General features: G+C 39.6%; 1 long non-coding RNA gene across 1 annotated transcript in view; it reads right to left on the bottom strand.

Annotated features, from left to right (window-relative positions):
- Positions 1-2,300: 2,300 nt before the first annotated feature.
- The window catches only part of LOC140694169 (uncharacterized), a 30,316-nt gene continuing 7,178 nt past the window's right edge, over positions 2,301-25,438 (bottom strand). The window contains exon 3 of the long non-coding RNA XR_012069921.1: positions 2,301-2,482. This is a non-coding gene — a long non-coding RNA (uncharacterized lncRNA). The remainder of the gene's footprint in view (positions 2,483-25,438) is intronic.

Below are 25,438 nucleotides of genomic sequence, written 5' to 3'. Positions count from 1 at the left end.
GAAGGTATAAACAGACCACAGATACTATAATGCATCCTGTATTTTAAACTAGTTCATGTGAGCAAGTTACATTTCACATAAATTGCTAAGTAACAGTTTTGGAAATATATCCTTCTTGATTGGTAAAAATAGCTCACGGATTACCAGATTCAACAAAATTTAGTATTAAATAATTTACTTATTTCCTTCAGGAAATTCTTTTGAGTAATCTGAGTTAAGTGTTTCCTCTATCTGATCTATTACTTTTCACAGAGAAAAGTAGTATTATTTGCACATGACCTACTTTTACTCCTCTGGAAATATCTGACTGTGAGCTCAGGTTAAGGGTTGTCTACTGCACAGTAGGGAAAAAAAGTTTCATTTCACAGCGGAGATCAGAATCATTTTTTTGAGGGGCGTGGTGAGCTGGGGGACAAGGGAAATGCCTTTGTTTCGAGACAGACCCCAGGAATCCACACTGAAGCTGAAAGATGAAGCCCTTGTGAAGAAATGTGGAAGGACACACTGACACGAAAATGTGTTCACTCTGCAAAAACAGAAAGAAAGAAAGAAAAAATAATTTAATTGCCCTATAAAGAGAATGGACAGAAACTTCGTAATAAGGGAGAGAGAAGGAAGGTTAAGAAAGGGAGGAGAAACAATGAAAGGAAACTTGGATGCGGTGGGCAGAATACCAGGTTTCTGGAGCCTACAATGAAGGATGATAAGAAAAAAAGTACAGTTTAAAAAAAGTTACAAAGTTTAAAATAGTTTAAAAATTAAAAAACAAAGTTAAAAAAATAAAATTTTATAGTGGCATGGAAGATTTTAAAATGATGGAGGTTTTTTATTTCAAAATTCAAGTTGTTTGAGTTTCTCCCCCATGCTACAAACAACAATAACACCTGCTTGTGTAAGTGGTTTTGGGGGACACCACAGAGAGGGACGAGCTCTGCAGTTAGGTTGGCCAGGAGCATAATGCTGGTGTGGAAGGCAAGACAGAAGAGAGATCAACAGTTTCATGAAAACAGATACTCAAAGCCAGAAATTATCTTAAAAAGGTTAGTGTGGTAGGCAGAAAAATGTTCCCCGCCAATATGTCTATGTCCTCATCCACAGAACATAGGAAGAGGTCAGATTCCCTGGCAAAGGGGCCTATGGTTGCAGATGTGGTTAAGGTTGCTAACCAGTCGACTCTAAGAGAGACCAGCTGGATTATAGATTTGGGCTCAGTGTAATCACCAGGGTCGTTAAAGGAGGAAGAAGGAGGCAGAAGAGGGGAGAGAGGAGAGGAGATCTGACCACAGGTTCAGAGTCAGAGGCACACAACCATGCTGACCTTGAGACAGAGAAAAGAGGTCACAGGCCAAGAGACGCAGGTGGCCTCTGGAAGACAGAAAAGTCAAAGATACAGTTTCCCCTGAGGCCTTCAGAAACAGCCGTGTCAACACGTTGACTTCAGCAGGCTTCTGCGTTCAAGAACCCTACATGGTTAAATTTGTGTTGTTTAGTGGAGACTTTTTTTTTTTCTTCCTACTACCATGATGTTTGGGGATACTAGTTACAACAGCAACAGAAAGCGAATACAGTAAGCTCCTTGAAATGTTCAGAAATTGCAGATAACACCGGACTGTCCACTTTGATGTGGGATTGGGCTTATGTGAAAATCAAAAGGACAGTGTGACCTTTGCTAACATCTGCTTTTCTCATTTTTAGGAAGAGAACAGTAAGTCAAAACCTCTGTTGTTATTATTTTAGACAGTGTCTCTTAAAACATTATGTAACCCTATGCCTTAGGACCCTAAGAGAGTCTCTGTTCTTAGAAGAACCTGGATTCAGAGAGATAGGGTCTTACATCTGAGTCCCACAGTGGTCTCTTATTGGCAATGAGAGCTTGGGCAAATCAGTTACCCTCTTTAAGCCACAGGATCTTCATTTGCAAAAGGAAGATAAGAATAAGGATTGTTTGGGTGATTAAATTGTACACACACACGCATGCACACATACATATATGTACAACATTTAATACAGTGACTAGCACATACTAGGCACTCAACAAATTCCTGTTATGGATTTTTAAATGCATATATAAAAGGAGGAGAAATTTGCAGGAAGTTGTAGGAAAACTTAGTTCATGGCCCCAAAAAGGGCTCTGATCAGTCAGTCCCCAGTGCTTTGCTAATAAGCAGAGACTATAGCACTTGAGGATTTATGTTAAACACAAAAAGGAAGGTATTTAAACATAATTATTAAACAGCAGGTACATTTATAATGTTGGCTGGATCATCTTATCTGGAGAGCTTTAATAAGCAGAGAGTCTCCCCTGTTCTAGAGATGGCCACGCAGGAAAATGACGTGGGTGGGTGGGCCGTTCTCACCCCAAGATCACATGACTGAGTACTCACGGAAGTAACACCTCTTGTATGTTATTCCAGATGGACTGTCCTCCCATGATTATTGTCAGCTGTGTCATCAGTTCAAGGAGACAGCCACTTGAGTCACACTGCAATATTAGAAAGAAAATCTCATTTAAATTTTGGATAGCTCTAACATGAAATAAAGTCATTATTTTATGCCTAAAATATCTAAGGAACATAGAGTAAAGACACTCTTCATTGGGCAACTAAGAGAAAACCTGAAACAGGTTAGACTGTCAGAACACAAAGCTGTATTCACACCTCTCCATTTCTGTATTTTTACAGCCAATACACCAGATCTCACAGATAAGTCACAAATCTGCCCTTAAAGAATGTGTTGTAGAAACACGAGGAGTAGTAGTTGACAAAGTGGAACAAGAACACCTTCATGGCTGGGTTGTTCTCATAGTCAGTCTGGTCCTTGGGAGCTCTGCAGCTAGAATAAAGAAAAGTTAAGTCTGCAAAATTGTGAACGGCTTTGAGACCCTAATCAAAGCCACGGACACATGAGTTAACACGCTAAATATGTATATATATATACACACACAATTCACACTGTTTTCATATCAGCTCTTTTGAATTTCTTAACATATCCACTATGTTAATTCCAACTGTACACACTGTTGTAAGAGTTTCTCCCACTAAGAACGAAATATCCCACAAGGCAAAAAAAAAAGTCACACGTTCCTTAAAATTTATAAGCACAAAAGTATCTAATGGGCAAGAAATTTCCTTTGTCAGGTGTAATTTGAAAGAAAGCTACTTCTAAACATCCTGCTAAATAATATTCTCTTGTCTCCCTGAACGGCAGTAAGGTAGGACTATTGAAGAAGACAAACAAAACACGGGGCAACTTGCTAGAAGCATTTGGGGAACATAAAACGGGTCATCCTTCTAGTTCAGAATTTGAATTGGTCTTAGTATTTTCAGAAGATGACAACTGAGCAGACCACTGGGAGAACCACCCAGCCACATGCAACGTGTGGGAAGCACTTAACTTAGGCCGCTAAGCCGCTGGGTGGGATACAAGCCAGAGAGAAGAAACATTTATTATATAAGTCGCAGCTGATGAGAATAGAGCTACACTAACGGGAACAGCATGGGGGGAAGACATATAACAGTGTGATTACTTGTCCTCTCCGTAACGCACAAGCAATTCTGCCACTGGAACCACGACCCTCTTCCACTTATTTGCAATACAGAGACTATTTACTTTCAACAATAGGGTACATTATCTAATGTAATTGAAATTATTATTAAGCACTGACATATTTACACAGAGTTTGGACATTCTAAAGCTTCCTTTGTCCCTTTTACTAATGCAAAAATGGAGCTAATTCACTTCTCACATAGGCTAGAGAAAATACGTTTACACTTGAAGTTAACTAAAGACTGTAATGTACTGCAATTGAAGTCCTTAAAAGATAGTCTCTGTTTTGACCTGGTTCTAAAACTAGTGTAGAAATTATCTCAGCTGCAGGAGGACCTTACCAGAGTCAGTCATCATGATTGCCACTTTCTCATATATGGCGTTCAGGGTCACCATGATGATAAAACTGATGAGGGAAGCAGTGATGGGCGTGGCCCACCTGCACAGTCAGGTACTTTTGGATTGGGTCTGTTCCATTCAGGTTCTTGGGAAGTTTTGCAGAAAATACAATGAACACTGAAAGTCCTTAGACAATGATCCCAATAACTGAAGCAATGGTCAAAAGGACCTGACAACCCAAAAACCCAGCAGCATAAGACTCACTAATGATCGTATTTTTACACAGAAAACTTGCCCCCAACCCAGCTTAAACAGAAAACATGCATGTGTTGTAAACCTCACATAAACGTGAGAAGTGATATAAATCGCACGTAAATGCCATGAGACGTGAATATCAGGCATGTTAAATTTTAGGGGAGGAGGAATGAAAGATGTCAAAAAGAATGAGTGCATCCAGTAATGTAACATGCTGACAGCAGGAGCAGCTGTGTGCAGGGCATAGGGAATATATGGGAACTCCACTTTCTGTGAATTTTTCTGTAAACCTAAAACTGCACTAAAGAAGGAAGCCTGTTAAGTATATTTTAATGGGTGAAAATGGGGTAACTGGTGGCATGATCTTTTGGAGGGAAGTCTGTGATAGCAGAACCAATGAAAGTATCCCTTCTACATCTGTAGAATTACTTAGGTTATGAACTAGTTGTAACCCATGAAGGGGATATGCTTCCTTTCAAGGGAGAACCTATCACTGATTCAGGGGTCAGCAGGTGCTAGCTATCGTCTTCATTCTGAATAAAACCAGTGAAGCTGTGGACATGCCCTGAGGGAAACAGTGGAAGTGACAGCAGGTCTCTGCTGATGAAAGCTTCACATGCTTTTCATACTCCTTGAGATCTTAAAATGGCAGGTATTCCTACTCCCTGCATTTACATAAGTTTCATGTCCCTGATCCCCTGTAGTTCTGACTGTGTGGACCCAAGGGCAGCGGGGGTGTCTGAAGCATAATTTGCACGTGGCTGATAGGGTTTCAGTTCCTCACTTGGCAGGTTTTTTCCTGCCCATTGAAGAATGCACATTAAAGATCCCATTTTTAAACTGTTTTCCTTCCATCTACCTTCTTGGTCATAGTCCAGAAGCATGTACTCAGTGTCCCTGGCTGCTCCTGATGACTGCCCCAGACAGAAAGCTACAAAGAATGTGAATTTCAGGACTAAGTGAACCACATCATGTTATTTACAGTAACAGCGGGTGGCTGGCTTGCACCTGCAGGGGAGAGCAGAGGGAGTGTTTACAAGCCCCCCCTGGAGCCACACTCCTGCATCTGGATCCCAGCTCCGATGCTAGCTGTGGGGCCTTGTGGAAATTTCTTAACCTCTAGGGGCTTCAATCTCCTCACCCATATAATGGGAGGATAATAATAGCAATTTATAGGACCATTGTGATGAGTCAATTAGTTACTAATTGTGAAAACAATTGGAACATTAACCGCAGGTATGTGAAAAACTCTACCTATGTATTAGCTATGAATATGGTGACCAAAGTCTTTTTTTAATTATTATTATTTTTTTTTTACATTTTTTATTGATTCATAATCATTTTACAGTGTTGTGTCAAATTCCAGTTTTCAGCACAATTTTTCAGTCATTCATGGACATATACACACTCATTGTCACATTTTTTTCTCTGTGATTTATCATAACATTTTGTGTATATTTCCCTGTGCTATACAATGTTATCTTGTTTATCTATTCTACAATTTTGAAATCCCAGTCTATCCCTTCCCACCCTCTACCCCCCCCGTAACCACATGTCTGTATTCTCTGTCCATGAGTCTATTTCTGTCCTGTATTTATGCTTTGTTTTTGTTTGTTTTTGTTTTTTAGATTCCACATATGAGCAATCTCATATGGTATTTTTCTTTCTCTTTCTGGCTTACTTCACTTAGAATGACATTCTCTAGGATCATCCATGTTGCTGCAAATGGCATTATGTTGTCGGTTTTTATGGCTGAGTAGTATTCCATTGTATAAATATACCACATCTTCTTTATCCAGTCACCAGTTGATGGACCAAAGTCTTAAAAAGGCGTTTTTCTTAGTTTTTAAGCCATCAGTTTGTAGAGAAAGCATTTTAATTTCTCCTCTACTCTCTTTCATCATCCTTTCCTTCACAGTTAAGTCTTCATGCTTGTGAAAGGAATAACTTTTTGGTGTGTGTGTGATTAAATGTGAAAATTAGTTAAGGCTGAGAAAAATGTATTATAGAAGGTATATTAAGCCTTCCTCTCTTGTACAGCACATATAGGCCATTTAAATAGTATGCATTTTTTAAAAGTCTGCATAATAATTTTTTAATTATGTATTAAGTAAACATAAAAGTTAAGAATCCTTAAATGCTTACTATTGCTTCAGCACACATCTATTTTTCAAAATCCTCACAATTACCCTGTGGGGAAGGTAATATTATATCTCTTTTACAGATGAGGAAATAGAGCCACGTGGAAATGATGCAATTTGCCCCAAATGAAGCAACTTTTATGTGAAAGTACTGAAATACTCAAAGAGCCCAAAGACACACTAACTGTATAGCACTGTCTCCTACATGGTCTGTAAAATCAATTCTAATTCATTTCAGAACTTTTACAAACTTGAAACATTTCCATTTTTCTTCCAAGCACTTAATGGGTTCAATATTTCTTAAGAAACAGGAAAGCTTTCCATTCTCCTTCCTTAAGTTTCTTATTTATCATCTTTTCTGATCATAAATTTAACATTTGCTCATTAAAGAAAATTTGAAAGCACTCAGTAATGGACAGAACTTCTGTCCTGTATCTGTCCCCAGTCTTAGAAGAGGACCCAGAACTTGCTTTAGGATAAGTAACCTCCCTTTCGTTTTTAGTCCTATGATTTAACCTCGATTGACCCACTCTTTCTGAAGCACCAGAAGTAGATCTCAGTTGGTTTAAGACAAATAATACCCCTCATTGTATTGGCCTCGCACATGATTGGAGAATTGGCAAATAACCCAGGAAGAGCCACTATTATGTGAGGAGATATGTGCTGGTGCCCATGTGAATCATAAGCTTCCTCTATCAAGAGAGAAAGGGGCCAAAAGGGACCTGTCTTGGTTTGGATGGATGATCTGGGATGCTGCATGCCTAGAAGCATCATGCTGAGACATCTTTGGACACAGAATGAAGACAGGACAAAAGCAGCCCTTGACATCATCTGGGCTAGAGTATCTCTCCTTGACTGAAGCCAGACCTCAGACTGGAGGTTTTCATTTACAGGAACCAATAAATCCCATGCATCCCCATTTTTTGGTTGTTATTTAAACACATTGGAGATTGATTTTGTCACCTGCAATCAAAAGACCCCAACTCTGAAAATGAATAAAAAATAAAATAAGAATAATTGCTTCGACCTTTAGACATAATTCCTTCAGAACGGTGCATTGTTTGTATATTACAAATCATTTTATATATTAATTTTATCCTCAAATCTATCATAACACTTTGACATGTCATAAAATATTTTCATGGACACACTTTTTCATGACTGCATACTATTCTACTTTGGGAAGGGTTGGAAGAATATTTTGGCTGAGATTTTACATATATATTTATACACATACATATAAAAGTATGTCTGTGACTTGCATCCATACTGACTTTTCCCTGCCATTTTGAAATAATTCCTGATTAAAAGTTTTTCAAAGCTGAATTAGTGGATTAAAACATATGAGTATTTTTGACTCTTGATATCAACTGCTAGACTGCTTTCTAAGAAGGCTTGAGGAGTACACCAGAATTTAACACAGCATTGTAAATCAACCATACTTCACAAAAATTATCCAGTAACTAGGCATGGTATTGGTGATCACTGGCATTTCATCCTCATAAACAGAGCTGTGTCACTTGAGAGGTGGAAAACTATTTCATTTTGATGTGCACTGAGTGAATTACCATTGAAGTGTGACATCTATTTTTTCCTTTGTGAATGTGTGTTCATCTTTTCGGCCTTCTGCGCTCCTGAGATTTTTTGATGTTACCTTTGAAGTGATCTGAACTCTCTATGTATTGAAGGAATTAGCCCCTGGTCGGATTTGTAAACAAATAACATCCTCTGGTTTTTTTGTTTAAAATTAGGATGCTTCTGATGCATGGAAATCTTTGTATACTTTCCTCTGAAACTTACTGTTCATCTAGAGGCTGTATACTCATCCATATTTATTTCTAGTTTTTTTTTCTAATTGTGTTACTTTTTAAGTGTTTCTGGAATTTATCACAATATATGGTTCACTGTATGATTTCAATCTTTTCTTTTCCCCCCAAGTAGCTAACAAGTGTTCTATTCACTGAATAACCTTTATTTATCTCCCTGACTTGTAATGCCTTCCATCTCTTATATTAAATTATTATTGATATCAGAGCCCATATCTGGACTTCCTGCCCTATTTTCTAATCTGGCTATTCTTGAACAAGTAAAACTCTCATTATCTTATTAATTATTATATTACTAATATTATTTTATTCACAATAAACCCAAAAGAATTTTATAATTTCTGATACTTTGGAGATATGATCTTTTAATCTAGAATCATGTGATTAAAGCACCTTTTATACCTTTCAGTAGTTTTTACTTTTATTTTTTGATAGTTCCTACTATCCTTTTGTTAGGCTATTTTTGGATATTTTACCTTGGCTGTTACACTTGGAAAATTTTAGAAATCTTAATGCCTCCAACTGGTCTCTTAATCAGACCCTGGAGAATCCTAAACCACTGATCTGATTTGAACAAATGAGGTGAAAAGAATTGGGTGAAGCACTGTGAGCAGAAGAGACTGTGGAACCTCCAGAGTGGCACCCTGCATTGGCTCAGATGTTCTCTGGAAAAAGTTTTCTCTATGAGACTACATAGTTCCCAGCTTGACTTTCAGTTTTCTCAGCATTTCACATTAGATTTTAAAAGTCTGTGGCAGGTTCTTACCCAGAAATAGAGCACTTGCACAAAGGGTTATATGTATACACTTTCCCCAGGTGGTAAAGGGAACACGCTCTTCTTCCTAATTAAAAAAACAAGTTTAGTCAATCAAGGGATTACACCAATGAAATGATATTTTTCCTAACTGGTCACTAAATCCTAAACATAATATAAAAAAATAATAATTTTCAGACATAGCCTCATTGTTTGTAAATGCATGGGTTTTTTTCTGTTTTTTTTTTCTTTTTCTTTTCTGTTAACGATGTCAAACGCACAACAAAATATGTACAGTGTTCGTTTTAATACTATTTTTTGAAAATTCACATGTGAACGGTAAACTGTTTCCCTGCCATGGTCTGAACACCTGACCAGGCCAAGCTTTAAACTCTATTCCTTAGCTTGCCTTTGATTTCAGAAGTGACGGTAGTTACAGCTTAGAGTCTGTGCAGGACAGAAAATATCACAGCTGTCTGCAGCTAACTGGTCTCTACTGTGTGTTTCTTGGTTGAACTTTATGTGTTAATTAGCTACAACTATGAAGTTTAAGAATTTCCATTTTAGAGTTTATATTTAGAATTTTTTAAGAGATGAAATCAGTAAGACTCAAGATTTACCTGGATTATAAAACCAGATATAGTATAATAATAGCTGTAACTAAGTACATGGCCCTTCCTCTCTGCCAGGAGGCCTTCCAAGTAGATTCTGTACATTACTTCGACCCGTCTTTACCACTGTCATGAAGAAGCAACTCTCTTATTCTTATTTTATAGGAAACAATGGCACAGAGAAGTTAAGTTGTCCAAGATCACTCAGGAAGTAAGCTGCTGTGTTCAAATATGAATTTAGGCAACTTCATTCGCAAGATCTCACTACCACGACGCTGGCCTCTCTAAACAATGGAGCATGCTTTCGCAAGTAAAGTAAAATACTTCAAATAAAAAACTAAAAAAAAAATAAGGCAATTTTTTAAATAAGGAAGAATGATAAAGTTAAATGAGTCTTCATCTTCAATTTTTCAACAAGCATGTTTCAATGAAAATTTAAACTTATTAGTTGGCAATTTTAAATTTAAACTTGGCAGTTTAAATGACCAAAAAACTTTTCTTCAGTATTTTTTGTATGCTGCCAATATGATAAGTTTTTGTTTTTCAGGACTCAAAAGCATTATGAACATCTAATTTTGTCTTAGTTTCAGCTTTCATCTCTGAATGTACAGTCTTTCACCAACATACGCTTTTACCCACATCTTCAGTTGTAAACAATGGGAACTATTCATAATGGGGATTATTAGAAGCTTATTACATTGTAAAAGACCAATGTCACTTTCTATTGGTAGCTGAACCTCATTTTTTTTCATTTATAAAAAGAGGAGTTTGACCTACTCCCTCCATATCTTTTCAGTGCCAACATTCTGTAGATCTGTGATTCAATTTATTAAATCAATATTTGGAGACATTTTCAGATGATCCTAGTAAAAGCATTTTTTTCCCAAGAGTTATTCATGCTCACAACCTACTGTCCTGTTGCTGCTGACTGCAAGCACCATCAGCTCTAAATTATCTCAGCTGATGGAAGAGGCAATAATACAGATGACTCAATAATCATCTTTTCATAGCTCTGGAATGTTGATACAAAGATATATAGTTTTATTTTTTTTAATTTTGCAGCAGGAGTGGCAGCAATAAATTTACATTTCCAATTATGTAAAATGCCTAGCTCAAACACTGCTCAAATACTGATGGCACCTCAACAAATGTTTCCCTGCTTCTTCTACCCTTTCTCTGACTTTAGGATGAGAGTCATGCTTCTTTGTGCACATCCCAATAGGAAGGGGGAGCAGTGACCGGGACTTAGTTCAAGACAAAGGGGCACCTAGTCTACGATGAAAAGGAGGCCGCAATAATGAAGGTGCATGTGAAAAAATGGGAGTCAACTATAAAAACCAATTTGTCTTTCCTTCTACATCTGTGTCATTGCAGCTAATTTATATTTTGCATTTTTTTATTGGTGTTATGAAAGGATACAGATCAATGCCTCTTTTCATATACACTTATACCAGTCTTTTTCTTTTCCCCTTTTTTCTGTTATTATGAAGGAAGGACCTCACTTCTCTTCTGTGTCCACCATTCCAGGCAGTGCTCCTTCAACTTGGCTGCACATTAGAATAACCAGAGGAGCTTTAAAAACTTCCCTATGCCAGAATGCACCCCAGGCCACTGAGTACCATCAGAGTTTGCAGTGATGGAATCCAGGCACCAACATTTTTTAAGGTCCCCTGGTGATTCCAACATGCAGCCAAGGCTGACAAGTCCAGAAGTAAACACACTAAAGTGCATCTAAACAGCACCCGCTTTTCCTGGGTAATCTCATCTATCTCCACGTGGGGACAACGTGCCTCCTATTCTGGCCAGACTTGTTCTTCCTGCTCAACCGTGTCCCATTTGTACTCAAGCACTGCCTGGCGCCACTTCCAGAACTCCAGAAGTAAGGTGACTAACAGAGAGAGAGAACAGCAGAATGTGGATCTTCAGTGATGACTGATGCTTCAGAAATCTGTACTTAATATTTATTACACTTAACACTTTGGTAAATGGTTAATAAAATCACATTTTATTTATAGGCGATACTAAAGAGAAAAATGAGTTAATACCTTTTTTTTAAGAAAAAAGAAAATGAAGATAATTTATTGAACTTTTGGAAACAGACAAGCTCTCTAGCTCAAGGGAAAGGTATTAACGTGATGGTCAGAGGCAGGTGACTGTCTGATGCTAAAGTACCTGCTTCCAGCATATTATGCCCACTAAAAACACAAATATCGGGGGGAAGGGTGGGTATATCTCAGTGGTAAAGCACGTGCTAAGCATGCACAAGGTCCTGGGTTCAAGTCCCATTACCTCCATTAAAAAAATTAAAAAAAAGCACAAGTAACTGTCACAATTTAAAAGCAATGCACGGTGCACCCTCCAAGCCTTCTCCTCACATCACTCTGTCTCTTCTGTCCAAAGGATCTGAGGGTGGGGAAGGGGATGAGAATACTTTAGTAGCCCCTGCATTTCTATTTTCCACCACCCCAGTCACACAAACTTAAAATAATATTCTTAAATATGGAAAACTGCCATTTTCCTCAATCATCGGTAATTTTTAGAAATCATCATTCTGTTTTAAGACTCGTAATTTTAAATAGTAGACAAAAACAACATGAAATGTTAATTGAAAATGTGGCTTCAGGGTGAATCCCCTAAGCCCTTCTTCCCACCAGACTGTTACCCCTAGGCCCCAACTCTAGAGAAATTGCAGAATAACCACTGTGTCCTCCACCATTGTACCTGAGTCTCTACAATGCTCTGAGAATAAAGAGGAAAAAGACACAGTCCCTGCTTCTGGGAGCTCCTAGGTGCACAGGACTCATTGTGAAATGATGGCTGAGGAGGCGTGTTAAGAGGGCTTGGATAACAGTCAGCAGAGGGTGCTCGGGGCAGGGAGCCGGAACTGTAGCCAAGGCTCTCCCAGAGGAGAGAACCACTGTGGTGAGCTCTGAGATGCCCTAGAATTGATCAGGTGAACTTATAATGTTAAGGCCATTTCTCCCTGGGGAGCTGCACATGCAAAGGAGGGAGGCCAAAGAGAGCCAGGTCCCTTCCAGGAACTGCAAATAGTCTAGAAGCGAGCACAGGGTGTGGGAGGCAGGTGAGGCAACCAGGTGGAGAGATCACAGGGGCACATCACAAAGGGCTCTGTGTGCCTCCAAGGTAGAGGAGACATGCAAAGTGATCTAGAAAGAGACAAGATAGAGGCAGGGAGGACTATTGGCAGGTTCATGTGAAGGCCTGCTGAGGCCCTGCCAGGAGGAGAGAGAAGAAAACATTTCAGCAGGTGGACGGATTGGCCACAGGTGTGATGGAAGGGCAGGAAGGGGACAAAGATGCCGACCAGCTTTCTGGCTTTGGCAGTGTCTAATTTATAATGCCATTCCCTGAAATAAGAAAGGCAGGAACCTCCTAGAGGAAAACATAGGCAAAACATTATCTGACATACATTTCAAAAATTTTCTCCTAGAAGAAATAAAAGCAAGAAAAAACAAATGGGACCTAATGAAACTTACAAGCTTCTGCAGAGCAAAGGAAACCAGAAATAAAACAAGAAGAAAACCTACGGAATGGGAGAAAATTTTTGCAAGTGAAACAGACAAAGGCTTGATCTCCAAAATATATAAGCAGCTCATACGACTCAATAAGAAAAAAATAAACAACCCAATCCAAAAATGAGCAGAAGACCTAAACAAGCAACTCTCCAAGGAAGACATACAAATGATCAAAAAGCACATGAAAAAATGCTCAATATCACTAATTATCAGAGAAATGCAAATCAAAACTACAATGAGGTATCACCTCACACCAGTCAGAATGGCCGTCATTCAAAAATCCAAAAATGACAAATGCTGGAGAGACTGTGGAGAAAGGGGAACCCTCCTACACTGCTGGTGGGAATGCAGTTTGGTGCAGCCACTATGGAAAACAGTGTGGAGATTCCTCAAAAGACTAGGAATAGACTTAACATATGACCCAGGAATCCCACTCCTGGGCTTGTACCCAGAAGGAAATCTACTTCAGGATGACACCTGCACCCCAATGTTCATAGCAGCACTGTTTACAATAGCCAAAACATGGAAACAGCCTAAATGTCCATCAACAGGTGACTGGATAAAGAAGACGTGGTATATTTATACAATGGAATACTGCTCAGCCATAAAAACTAACAACATAATGCCATTTGCAGCAACATGGATGCTCCTGGAGAATGTCATTCTAAGTGAAGTAAGCCAGAAAGAGAAAGAAAAATACCATACGAGATCACTCATATGTGGAATCTAAAAAACAAAAACAAACAAAAACAAAGCATAAATACAGGACAGAAATAGACTCATGGACAGAGAATACAAACTTGTGGTTACCAGGGGGGTAGAGGGTGGGAAGGGATAGACTGGGATTTCAAAATTGTAGAATAGATAAACAAGATTACACTGTATAGCACAGGGAAATATACACAAAATGTTATGATAAATCACAGAGAAATAAATGTGACAATGAGTGTGTATATGTCCATGAATGACTAAAAAATTGTGCTGAACACTGGAATTTGACACAACCTTGTAAAATGATTATAAATGAATAAAAAATGTTAAAAAAAAAGAAGGGCAGGAAGAGGGGCAAGTCATGAGAGGAGACAACTGATTCAGTTCTGGCTGGGTGCCTGTGGGCTCCAGGAGAGATGTGCAGTAGGCAAATAAAAGTCTAGAAATCGGGAGAAAGTTCTAGGCTGAGCCAAGTAGTTTTCCTGTTTCAAGAGGCTAATTGGTGTGAGTGGACAAGCTCACAAGAGGTGTATAGGGATAGCTCTCACCCTCCTGCATATGGGATGCATTTGGGAGCCTTTAAAAAATAGTGCACCACAGCCTGGAGTGGGGCCTTTTGTACTGTTTATTACTTTTTAAATACTTCTTTTATTTTTGTGGGGAGTATTGAGCTTTATTTATTTTAATGGAGGTACTGGGAATTGAACCCAGGACCTCTTGCATGCTAAGCACGTGCTCAACCACTAAGCCATACCCTTCCCACCTTTTTTTGTTTTTAGACGTTAGCTCTACCCAGCAGTCAGGGTTGAGAATCAACCTGCAGAGAGCAGAGAGCCTTGGGGTTAGAGAACAAGGAGAAGCTGCCCAGAGCCCTGTAGACCCCACCAGGGGCAGCCGGAGACGCAGGGAGCCTCGGAAGGGCTATGAGGAATGTGAACTCAACACTCCCCAATGGCAAAGACGTCAAACATGTTTCAAGCACCCACTTCCCAGCAGTGTTTGTTCTGACTTTACTAGTATTCCAGTAATACTGAGTGAGAATAGAAATTATCTGGACACAGGGATCAAATTCAAATGCTGATTATGACCATTCTTAGTTGCATGATTACTGATTAAAAATTACTCGTCTGCCACGTGTAAAACGGGGGACCTAGCACAGTGCTCGTGGGCTGCTGTGAGCGTAATGAAATGACATCTATAAAGGCGCTCCTGACTCTCAGAGGTAATTGCTACTATTGTCCCCATTTGGGACACCAAGAAACAGAGGCACAGAAAGCTTCAAACATTTGCCCAAGATGAGGGTTGAGGTCAGGAATCAAGCCAATGACTTCTTGGATCCAGAGCCCAGGATCTTCTTACGAACAACACGGCACTGCCCAGGCTCCCTGCTTCAAAACCAGCCTCCCTTTGGCTCAGTTCCATGGCACCTGCACTGCACAGATGTCCTCACTGCCTGCCTGCCCTCCCGGTGTCTGACCCCAGCACTCCTCCCTCTGTCCCACACAGCGCTTCCTTGGGCACACCATCGCTCATGAGGCCATTGCTGTGGCTACTCGTATGTTTACATGGAAACGCAGGTGGCAGCCCAGCTTTTTGCTATACATGCTGCTGTCAGTGGAGGCAAAGAGCTCACAGTTGGTGGGGGAGGCCACTTGTGGTCTCCTCCTTGGCTGGAGAGCTGGATGAAATCCAGTTTTCCTTTGCAACTTAGACATCCAGCATGAGAGATATGTAAGGCCATCTGGCCTCTCAACATAGAAATGATGCCCCCGCAGTCGTTCTTAACATTGTAATCTCCAGGCTCCACCAGGGAGCAGAGGCCATGGCCTGTTGTCCACCAAGTTTTGTTTCCTTGCACAACAGCTACAATGGGGTGAGTTAACACCGGACCAGAAAATCTACAAACCCTCGTGTACTATTTCCTGACACTTGCAGGTCACCAAAATACCCCAGATCCTCCAAGTAAACAACTAGTAAGAGGAACTGAGCTGGCTCGTCTGTCAGACCCCTGATGGCAGGACTGATTTGGCCTCTCCTGCTCTCGGGATGATCCGTTCTCCTTCTGTGTGCCCTTCCCCGAGTGAAAGGGACTGTTCTTTGTTTATGGGCTAGGGAGTATTTATGGCTGTCTGACCAGAACCTTCAAAAGTAGAGCTCTTGGTGAGAGTGGAAGCATGGCACCCACGTCTCATGAGCTCAGCTACTCAACAGCCTCATCTAGCCAAGACTGTGGCCAACACCAGGGGTCCATGCTGTTGAGTGTTGGGTCTGGAGAGCAATGCCTTCGCCACTGAGAAGCTGCCCCACCACTTGTGACCTTGTCCCCATCGAGGGGGAGGTGACGCATCCATGGGATGAAAGCCACGAGGGCACTAGGTGACTGTGGACCAAGCTGTGACTGGCTGGTCCTGCCCCCCCATGTGACCCATGTTATCCTCAAGTGCAGAAAATCCCCAAAAAGACCCCTGCTTGAGTGAATGGGTCACCTATAAGCCAACTGTTCTTGAGCCGCCTAAGAAGCAACACAGTATATACAGTGAGCCACCCACTCACTGAAGTCCCCAAGGCTCACAGCTCCCTAATGTGACACCAGGTAATCCCAGCAAACAGAAGACCCTTACTTTATAATTGACTTGAGAATTCTACTACCAACACTGCCTTCCACCTTCCACTTATGAAGTTCTTTCCACTCTATCCCCTGCTCTGCAATTGTGCAATCAGTCCAGAGCTCCTTCATGAGACAGGAGGGAAGGGGGAAGGGCACTGCCATTAAAAGAATGGCACAGCCATTAGCACCGAGATGGTGGAAAAGTCAACTCCCAGTAGATCTTGAGCTTCAATACACACTCACTGAAATACAGCAGGATGCTATATGGCACTCCCACAGGTGCCAGGACAGGTTCAAGGCTGACCATGAAAGGTCAAAGGGTGAGTGGTGGCCCAATTTCTGGTAATCGCAACACCTTCCCCAAAGCGGTTGGAATATTCCTCCCACTTATTAGCATATGAAGATACTGAGGGCATAAAAACTAACAACCACACCTCGTGGCTGCTCTCTCTGCTGAGGGAGACAGCCCACACTCTGTCTGTGGAGTGTGTATCTACTTTTCCTTTAAACTGGAGCACCCAACCCTCACGCCTCATGGCCTTTCTGTTGCCTTCTGAAACAGCCCACTCTGTCTGTGGAGTATATATCTCTCTGAATAAATCTACATTTACTGAATTGTGGCTCTCTCTTGGATTCGTTCCTGTGCAAACCAAGGACCCACACATCACGAGGTGCATCTCAGGGACCCAAATAAGACCTGGGATACGGCCATCCTCTCCCCCACATTTTCCTGTATCATATATTCCTTCCCAAAGGATCTCACCTTGTGCACTCCAAAGTAGACGGCACTCATGTGTCCTGACGTGGATCTGCTTCTGCGTTTATCATTTCTTATGTCCACTAGAACGTCATCTTCATGAGGACAGGGATTTGGTTCTGTTCACAATGGAAGCACCAGCACATGACAGGTGCAGAAGAAGTATTAGCTGAATGAATGAGCTGTGGGAAGTCCTGGGAATTCAACCTGGAACTCCTAGCCACTTGGGCCCCAGCTCACTCCAGTTGCTCCCTCCTACTCATGGCTGACCTCTTGCCACCACTCTCTGCTCTGCCATCACCTGAGCCTGGATGAGCTGAGGTGAGCACACACCACGGAGAGCATGGTGAATGGTTCACGTCGTTGCAACACACTGGCCCTCTGACTGCCAGGGGTTACTTAGGATGGACAAACTGAAGGGAGCACCATGTGCACCGCCCTAACCTACAACTCACTTGAAGCACCAGGAATGCACACATGGGAAGCACAGGCCCTTTCCAACCTAAGGAGAGGGACTATGGGTGAGAAGAGGGTCTCTGTCAACTAACAGTCTCTTTACAAGCCCAGTCTTAGAAAAGCTCTTTAAAGACACTTTTGGTATCTTCCTTGTGTTTCGGTAATCCCTCTAGATTTTGTCATTTTAATCTATGCATCAGAAATACAGATGCTCTTGAAATCTCTATTGATTTTCAATGAAGAAAATCCTCAATTTCCTTCTCTGCTAGGAAAATTACTGCACTTTATATAAAAAAGGCAGCTTCCTTTCATGAGTTTCTATCTTCAAACACCTAATTTCACAAGAATCAGTGAAGCAGGACATGAAAATCTCGCTGTGCTTTATCACCTACTGGTGGGCAGGAATGAAATGAATGAGTACTGATCTCATGAGATGGGAAGGCTGGGGCTGTCTTATTCCTGCTACAGATGGAAGGGTCCATATCTGTGAAGGGGAGGAAGGACCAAGGATGAGAAACCAACATTTTCTAACCCATTTCTCTTTTTCAGAGTCTCAGACAAAACACTGTGATTTTATAAACAAAACAAGAACATCTGCACCCTTTTAAAAGCACGCTACAACTTTACTACTACACACGGCACTCTGTCATTGACCTAAAGGCGAATGACAGCCAAGAAATTTGCGGGGATCTTATTCTGTGCTCATCCCTTTTGGTCTTTGGAACCTCAGGATGTTTGCCTCCTCTCCCTGAGTGTCGTTTTTCTCATCCTTCAAATGGGAGTGTAACAGTCATTCATTTGCTCAGTGTCCATTCGACAACAGGAGACGGCTTATGAAAACAATAATAAAAAAAGCAAAACAGCATTTCTGATCTGTGCTTCTTCCTCCTCCTCCCTGAACATGAACTTACAGGCTAAAATGGCATCTTTCACTAAATCCCGAACGTAAGGAGCAGTTCTGATAAGGAAGTCACAGGACTGCAGGTGTAACCGAGACATGACCCAGTGAAAAAGAAAGAGTTGCCAGCAAATCCTCAAAACCCGTAAGGGTGCAAACCCTGGGAGTTACAGCCATGGGTGGGAGTTCCTTAGTTCCCCATTTCACAAAGCCGAGAACTTTGCAGGGCCCATGAAAGACACAGATAGCCCAGTAAAACCACACCATGTTTTGGAGTACACCGGGGCCACATTGCTGCTGACCTGCACTGCTGTGTGTCCCAGAGCAAGAGCCCTCGGCGGGGGTGACTGTGTTTGAGGCTGGACAAGAACTTCCTCTTCTGTCTCTTTTGCTCTCTCTCTTCCTGCAATAAAACAACTGGTAGGACTCTGGTGGGGAGCACTGCACCCAAATTCTCTGGGAAACCACACACCAGGCAGCTCTAGCTGATCTGAGAGAGGACACGTCAATGAACATATATACACCAAAGTCAGGCAGAAGGCTGCCTGTGGCCTTGGGAATCCAAACTAGCTTGTCCTGTTAATCAGGATATTACACATCTAAAGAAAGTGTGCACCAGATGAAGACGATGCCTTAGACAGCGTCGGTGGTTATGTCCAGCAGTGTCTAAGGACAAGTCATGCTCTGGTAGATGGGAGCATTTTGGTTGCTTTAAGAGTTTGCTACTGAAGGGCTGGGACATTTCATTGGGACTTGAAACTCCAGACCTCTTTACTCACAAAGGCAGACAAGTTAGGTGAGCCAGGTCAGCCTTTATTCCAACTTCCTAACCAAAAGGCTATGAGGTCGAAAATATATTTCTCAGACTCTTCCGCAACAAGGATTCCAGATGTGGCTTTAAAAATTCCCATCAGAGACTGAGATTTGCAAATATTAACTACTATATATAAAAATAGCTAAAAAAACTAAATTTCTTCTGTATAGCACAGGGAACAATATTTAATATCTTATAATAAACTTTAGTAAAAAAATATGAAAAGGAATTCATACATATATATGTGAATATGAAAGACTGGAACATTGTGCTGTACATCAGAATTTGACACATTGTAACTGACTATACTTCAATTAAAAAAATATATATATATATATATATATATATAATGCCCATCAGCAGCATCTGAGTGTCACTGAAAGAAGAAACCCAGATGAATGGACGCTGAGGTGGTTGGATGAGCTACGTTATTTTGCTGGGGTGGATGCAGCCCGCATGGCAGAGATCTAGAAGGAATGCTCACAACAGCCACTCACTGATCTGAAAGTGAGTTAGGTTAACAGCTTTCTGAAATCCTCACTGCCCCTCCTGATGAGCCAAGTGTCTGGCGTTTCTCTGGAAATCACTAGGCGCAGTCTGGAACTCAAAGGTAAAAATTAAAAACTGCAGTCAGGTAGCAAAGAGACTGGCAGGACGCGTTGGACAAAAGTAGGTCAGAATCAACAAGGAATGGGGAGGGGATAGAATGTGTGTTGAGGACCCTGAATTCAGGGGTGGATTGTCTATGTTGAGGACTCTGAGTCAGTATGAGTAGATGGATTTGTGTGGACTATGGACTAAAATGGTGGCCATTGTTCAGATAAGTGTGATTTGGAGTATATTTATTTGAGGAGGGTTTTTTTTTTTCCCCTTCAACATTGATCATTTCTAGGGAGCAGAATAATACTCTGCCACACAACATCTAAGTGCAAAAGAGATGCTATGGGATGATGGTGGTATGAAAAATTTCAGTACTGCAATTTCAAGCTTTCCTTAATGAGGTGCACAGCAGTAGGTACTTAAAATAAAATAAGGTACTTATATTAAAGACATCATCATATGTACATATCCTTTAAGATACACATATGGTGCTATAAGTGGGCCTGAAATGTGTTCTGCATTCTAAAATCCGATGAAATAAAATCAGTAGTTCAATATGCCTGTCGGCTCTAAAAACATGATGTAGCTCATGATCACAGAAAGCAAGATCAGCTAGGGAATTTGAGATTTGTCGTTTCCAGTGTCAAAGTTAATATTTTTTGCTTTACTTAAAAAGCATTTTTTTAATTAGGTCTGTCAGCATCCATTGGTATACGGGGTTCAGTAGATGTGTTCAGATATTCCAGACAGTGAATCAGAGCAAAGACTGAGGTTTAGACAGTAGTTAAATGCCTCACCCGTGTGATCAGCATCCACAAACTGCTTTACTGAAAATCCTTAAAAGTGAGAACTTCATTAAAGCAACGATAAGTGAGGGGAAAAAATAGCTACAGACTAGTGGAAGTTTTATAACGTGTAAAAATGACAAAAGGCTATTCATGAGCATATTTTTAAAAACCCCTACACTTTAATAAGAAAAACAACAATCTGACAACAGGTTGTACACTGCTGTAGGAGAATCCATGCAGATGGACTCTTATGTGAATGGGGCTGGAGCTGTAGAATTAGTTAGTCTTGCAAGTAACTCAGTTAAACACAAATGCAAATGGGATACACTTCTAGAATATCTGAGGAAATATCTTGGAAAACTTACTCCTCTATGAAGCAATGACAATGACAAAATTTGTCAAAATTAACCTCTGTAGAACTCTGGAAATTAAACCAAGACTTCCAGCAATCCGGGGAGTCTTTATTTGAGAAAGAAAAACAGCTAAATCTCCATAAAGATAGTGAGTTTTGAGGCATTGTAACTTGATCTACCCCATCCCTGTATCCTCACCTAAATGGTGGCCTTTATAAGCAATAGTCTCACAATCAAGGTAGGGGCAGAAGTGATTTAAAGTTACCCAAAAAATCCGCCCCCAGAGAGCTGTCACTATGTGACCTGTCACAAACTCATGCTGTGCAAACAGCCTGTCCCCAGAGTGTGTGTGGGAAAAAATCAGCAGTGAGTATCTAACATTACAACTGCCTGAGGCAGTGGGACCAGTAGAGGCTAACTAGGTGCTGACTAGGAAACTTAGAAGGCAAAATTGAGTAATGAGAAATTCTGGGGGTGAAGGTAGGGTTAAAAAGCTCCAAAAAATTCTGAGAATTGTAGAAGGCAATATACATGTGTGGCACATGGCAAGGAAAGATCTGAGAAAATCCTAAGCCTTCAACACTGGCTGAACTTGAGGTTCTGCATAAGCAAGAACTAAAGGCTACGGAAGAGCTGCTGACTGCATGCTGGTGCTGAGGGCATCCCTCAGCATGCGGACACACAGCCACCTGGCAACAGCTCAAACGATTGGCTCCAGGCATTGAAAGAAATCACTGTCCAATTATTACTACAGTGATGACAACTAGGCTTTCTTCACACACACTGATCTCATGGTCATGCATGATAAAGAAAACAGACTTTAAAGAATTTGTTCAGGAAAGTAACTAAATAAATAGCTGCAGCAGCAATGACAATGGAAGCAACAATAAACCCTTGAGATGGGGAAAATCTGGCTTTCAGATCTGCCACATTGTAATATTTTAAATGTCCAGTTTTCAACAGAAAATTAGAAGATGTACAAAGAAACAGAAATGTTTGGTCATAACAGATGGGGAAAAAGTAGTCAATAGAAACTCCCTGAGGTAGCCCAGACACTGGACTTACTAGACAAAGATATAAATAAGCAATTACACACATGTTCAAAATACTAACAGAAACCATGCCTAAAGGATTAAATTATGTGCACATCTCATTGTACAGAGAATATCAATAAATAAAATTTATAATAAAAACCAACTAGAAATTCTAGAGATACAAATATGACTAAAATAAAAACTTCAATAAGAGGTTTCTCTGTAGATATGAACTTGTTGGAGAAAAAGTCAGTTAAATTAAAACTACTGAAATTATCCAGTCTGTGGAACAGAAAGAAAAAGGAATAAAAAAAAAATAGAGCACTGTGTCAGAGATAGGTGGGACACCATCAACAATATCAATACACACATAATGGGAGCGCCAGAAGGAGGGAGAGAAAAAAAAGGGGCAGAAAGAATATATAAAGAAATAATGGCTGAAAACTTCCCAAATTTGATGACAGCATTAATTTGTACATCCCAGCAGTTCAACAAACTCCAAGTGCTATAAACGTAGAGACATCTAAAATAGGCACATCAGACTCAGTGTGTCAAAAGACAAGAATAAAGTATCTTGACAGCTGAAAGAGAAAAGTGGTTCAACATATAGAAAGGCTCCTCAGTAAGACAGTTGATTTCTCATCAAAAACCATGGAGACCAGAAGGCAGTGGATGGTATCGTCAAAGAGATAAAAGGAAAAGACTGTCACCAAGTATTTTATAGCCAGCAAAATGATTCTTTAAAAAAAATTAAAGGAGAAATTAAGACACTCCTACAAAAACAAAATCTGAAAGAATTCATTGCTAGCAGGCCTGCCCTACAAGAAATACTAAGGATAGTCCAGCAGGTGTAAATGAAAGGACACTTGCCTGAAAAATAAAGAGCACTACTACATGAGTAAAAAAATAAAACAGTATAAATCGAGTATTACATGTAAATGTTTTGTTCTATTTGATGTAAAGGACAACTGCATAAAACAATACTTATGAAACTGTGTAGATGAGCTTATAAATGCATAAAGGTGCAATTTGTATGACAGTGACAGCATGAGGAGGGGGAGGGAAAAGACTGATACCAAAGCAAAGTTTTTGTGTACTGTTGAAATTAAGTTGGTATTCATGTCAACTAGATTGCTTTAAAACAAGATGTAAATTATAATCTCCAGGGCAATGGAAGAGAAGGAGGAGGAGGAAGAGGAGGAGGAGAAGAAAAAGATAAAATAAACAAATTAAAATGACACACTTGAAAATGCTTACTTTGTACAAAAATGTGTAGTAATAGAGGAATGGGAAAAAAAGACATATAGAAAGTAGACAGCAGTTGTAACTTCAATCTGATAAGAAATTACATTAATGTAAATGAATTAAACATTCTAATCAAAATACTAAAGGCAGAAATAAATGGAATAGACAATAGATGAACAATAGAGAATAATCAACAAAAGGAATAGTTGGTTCTTTGAAAAGATCAATAAAATTGACAAATTTTATCTAGTACTGAAAAAAAAAAAGAGAGAAGATTCAAATTACTAAAATGAGAAATGAAAGGAAGGATGTCACTACTGCCCTTACAAAAATAACAAGGAATGTAAGGGAATACCATGGATAATTATATAGCCAATACATGAGATAATGTAGATGAAATGGATAAATTCCTAGAAGGACATAAATGACTGAAGCTAATTCAAGGAGAAATAGAAAACTCAAATAATCCTACAGTAAGTAGTAACTGAAATAGCAATCCAAAACTTTCACACAAAGAAATGCTAGGACCGTATGGCTTTGTTGGTGAATTCCATCAACTACTTAAAGAAAAAACAAAAACAAAAACAAAAACAAACAAAAAATGCTTCACAAATTCGTCTGAAAATAAAAAGGTGGGCACACTTCCCAATTCATTCAATGAGACTAGTACCACACTGATACGAAAACCAGACAAAGGGATCACAAGAAAACTAAAGACTATCTCTTATGAGTATAAATGCAAAAAATCCTCAACAGAATACAAGCAAATCCAAAACAGTAACATATAAAATAGACCACCATTAAGTGGGATGTATCCAGGTATGCAAAGGCAGTACAACATACAAAAGTCAATTCATGTAATACACCATATTAATAGAATAATGGATAAAAACTAGGAATAGAACTTCCTCAACTTGACAGAGAACATCTATGAAAAACCTGAAGCAAAGATCATACATAATGCAGAAACACTGAATTATTCCCTCCCAAAATCAACATTGTACTAGAGGTTCTAGTCAAATCAATCAGACAAAGAAAATAAAGCCTCTAGATTAGAAAGAAAGAAATAAAACTGTTTTGATTCCAGATGACATGATATTATATATTGAAATCACAAGGAATCCACAAAGGAAAAATAGAAAAGAAAAGAAAAATCCTCTTAGAATTAATAACCCAGTCTGACCAAAATTGTAAGACACAGATGAATATATGAAAAGTAATTACATTTCTATTCAACAGCAGTGAATAATCTAAAAATAAAATGAAGGAAACCTTTTCATTTACAATAGCATCAAAAAGAATAAAATAATTAGTAATATTAAGAAAAAAATATGTGGAATACTGAGAAAAATATCTGAAACTTGTATATTGAAAACTAAAATACTACTGATAGAAGTTAAAAATGACCTAAAATAAATGGAAAGCTCTTCTGTGTTCATGGATCAGAAGCCTTATTATTGTTAGGATGGCCATTGTCCTCAAAATGACCTATACATTCAATGCAGCTCTGGCTTTTTGGCAGAAATGAACAAGCTGTTCCTAAAACTAATATGTAAATGCAAGATACCCAAAACAGTCAAAACAATCTTGAAAAATAACAAAGTTTTGAAGTTTCCAAATTCAAAACTCACTAACAAAACTGTGATCCACACAGTGTGGTACTTGCAGAAAGGACAGAAAAATAGATTGAGAGAAAAGAACTAAGAGACCATAAACAAAGTCTTACATGCAGCCATTTAATTTTTGACAAAGGTGCCATGACAATCCAATGGGGAAAAATAATCTTTACAGAAATGATGCTGGGACACCTGTACATACACCTGGAAAGAAAGAAAACTGAACTTTTATCTTAACACCATTTATGGAAATTAACTCAAAATGAATCACAGACCTGAAACTATAAAACATTTAGAAAATGAACAATGAGGAAATCTTCAGGACTTTGGATTACAAATACTTGTAATATATGACACCAAAAGCACAAACAACAAAAGAAAAAAATCAAGTAAACTGGACTTCAGTGAAATTAAAAACTTCTGTGCTTCAAAGGACTTCATCAAGAAAGTAAGAAGACAATCCACAGGATGGATGAAAATATTTCCAAAATTTTCCCTGATAAGGGACTTTTATCCAGAATAGACAAAGAAGACTTAAAACATGACAATA

Source organism: Vicugna pacos, unplaced genomic scaffold (genome assembly GCF_048564905.1).
Source record: "Vicugna pacos unplaced genomic scaffold, VicPac4 scaffold_20, whole genome shotgun sequence".
Taxonomy (NCBI): domain Eukaryota; kingdom Metazoa; phylum Chordata; class Mammalia; order Artiodactyla; family Camelidae; genus Vicugna; species Vicugna pacos.
Note: the sequence above shows the minus strand (reverse complement) of the source record. Positions and strands in the feature narration are given on the sequence as shown.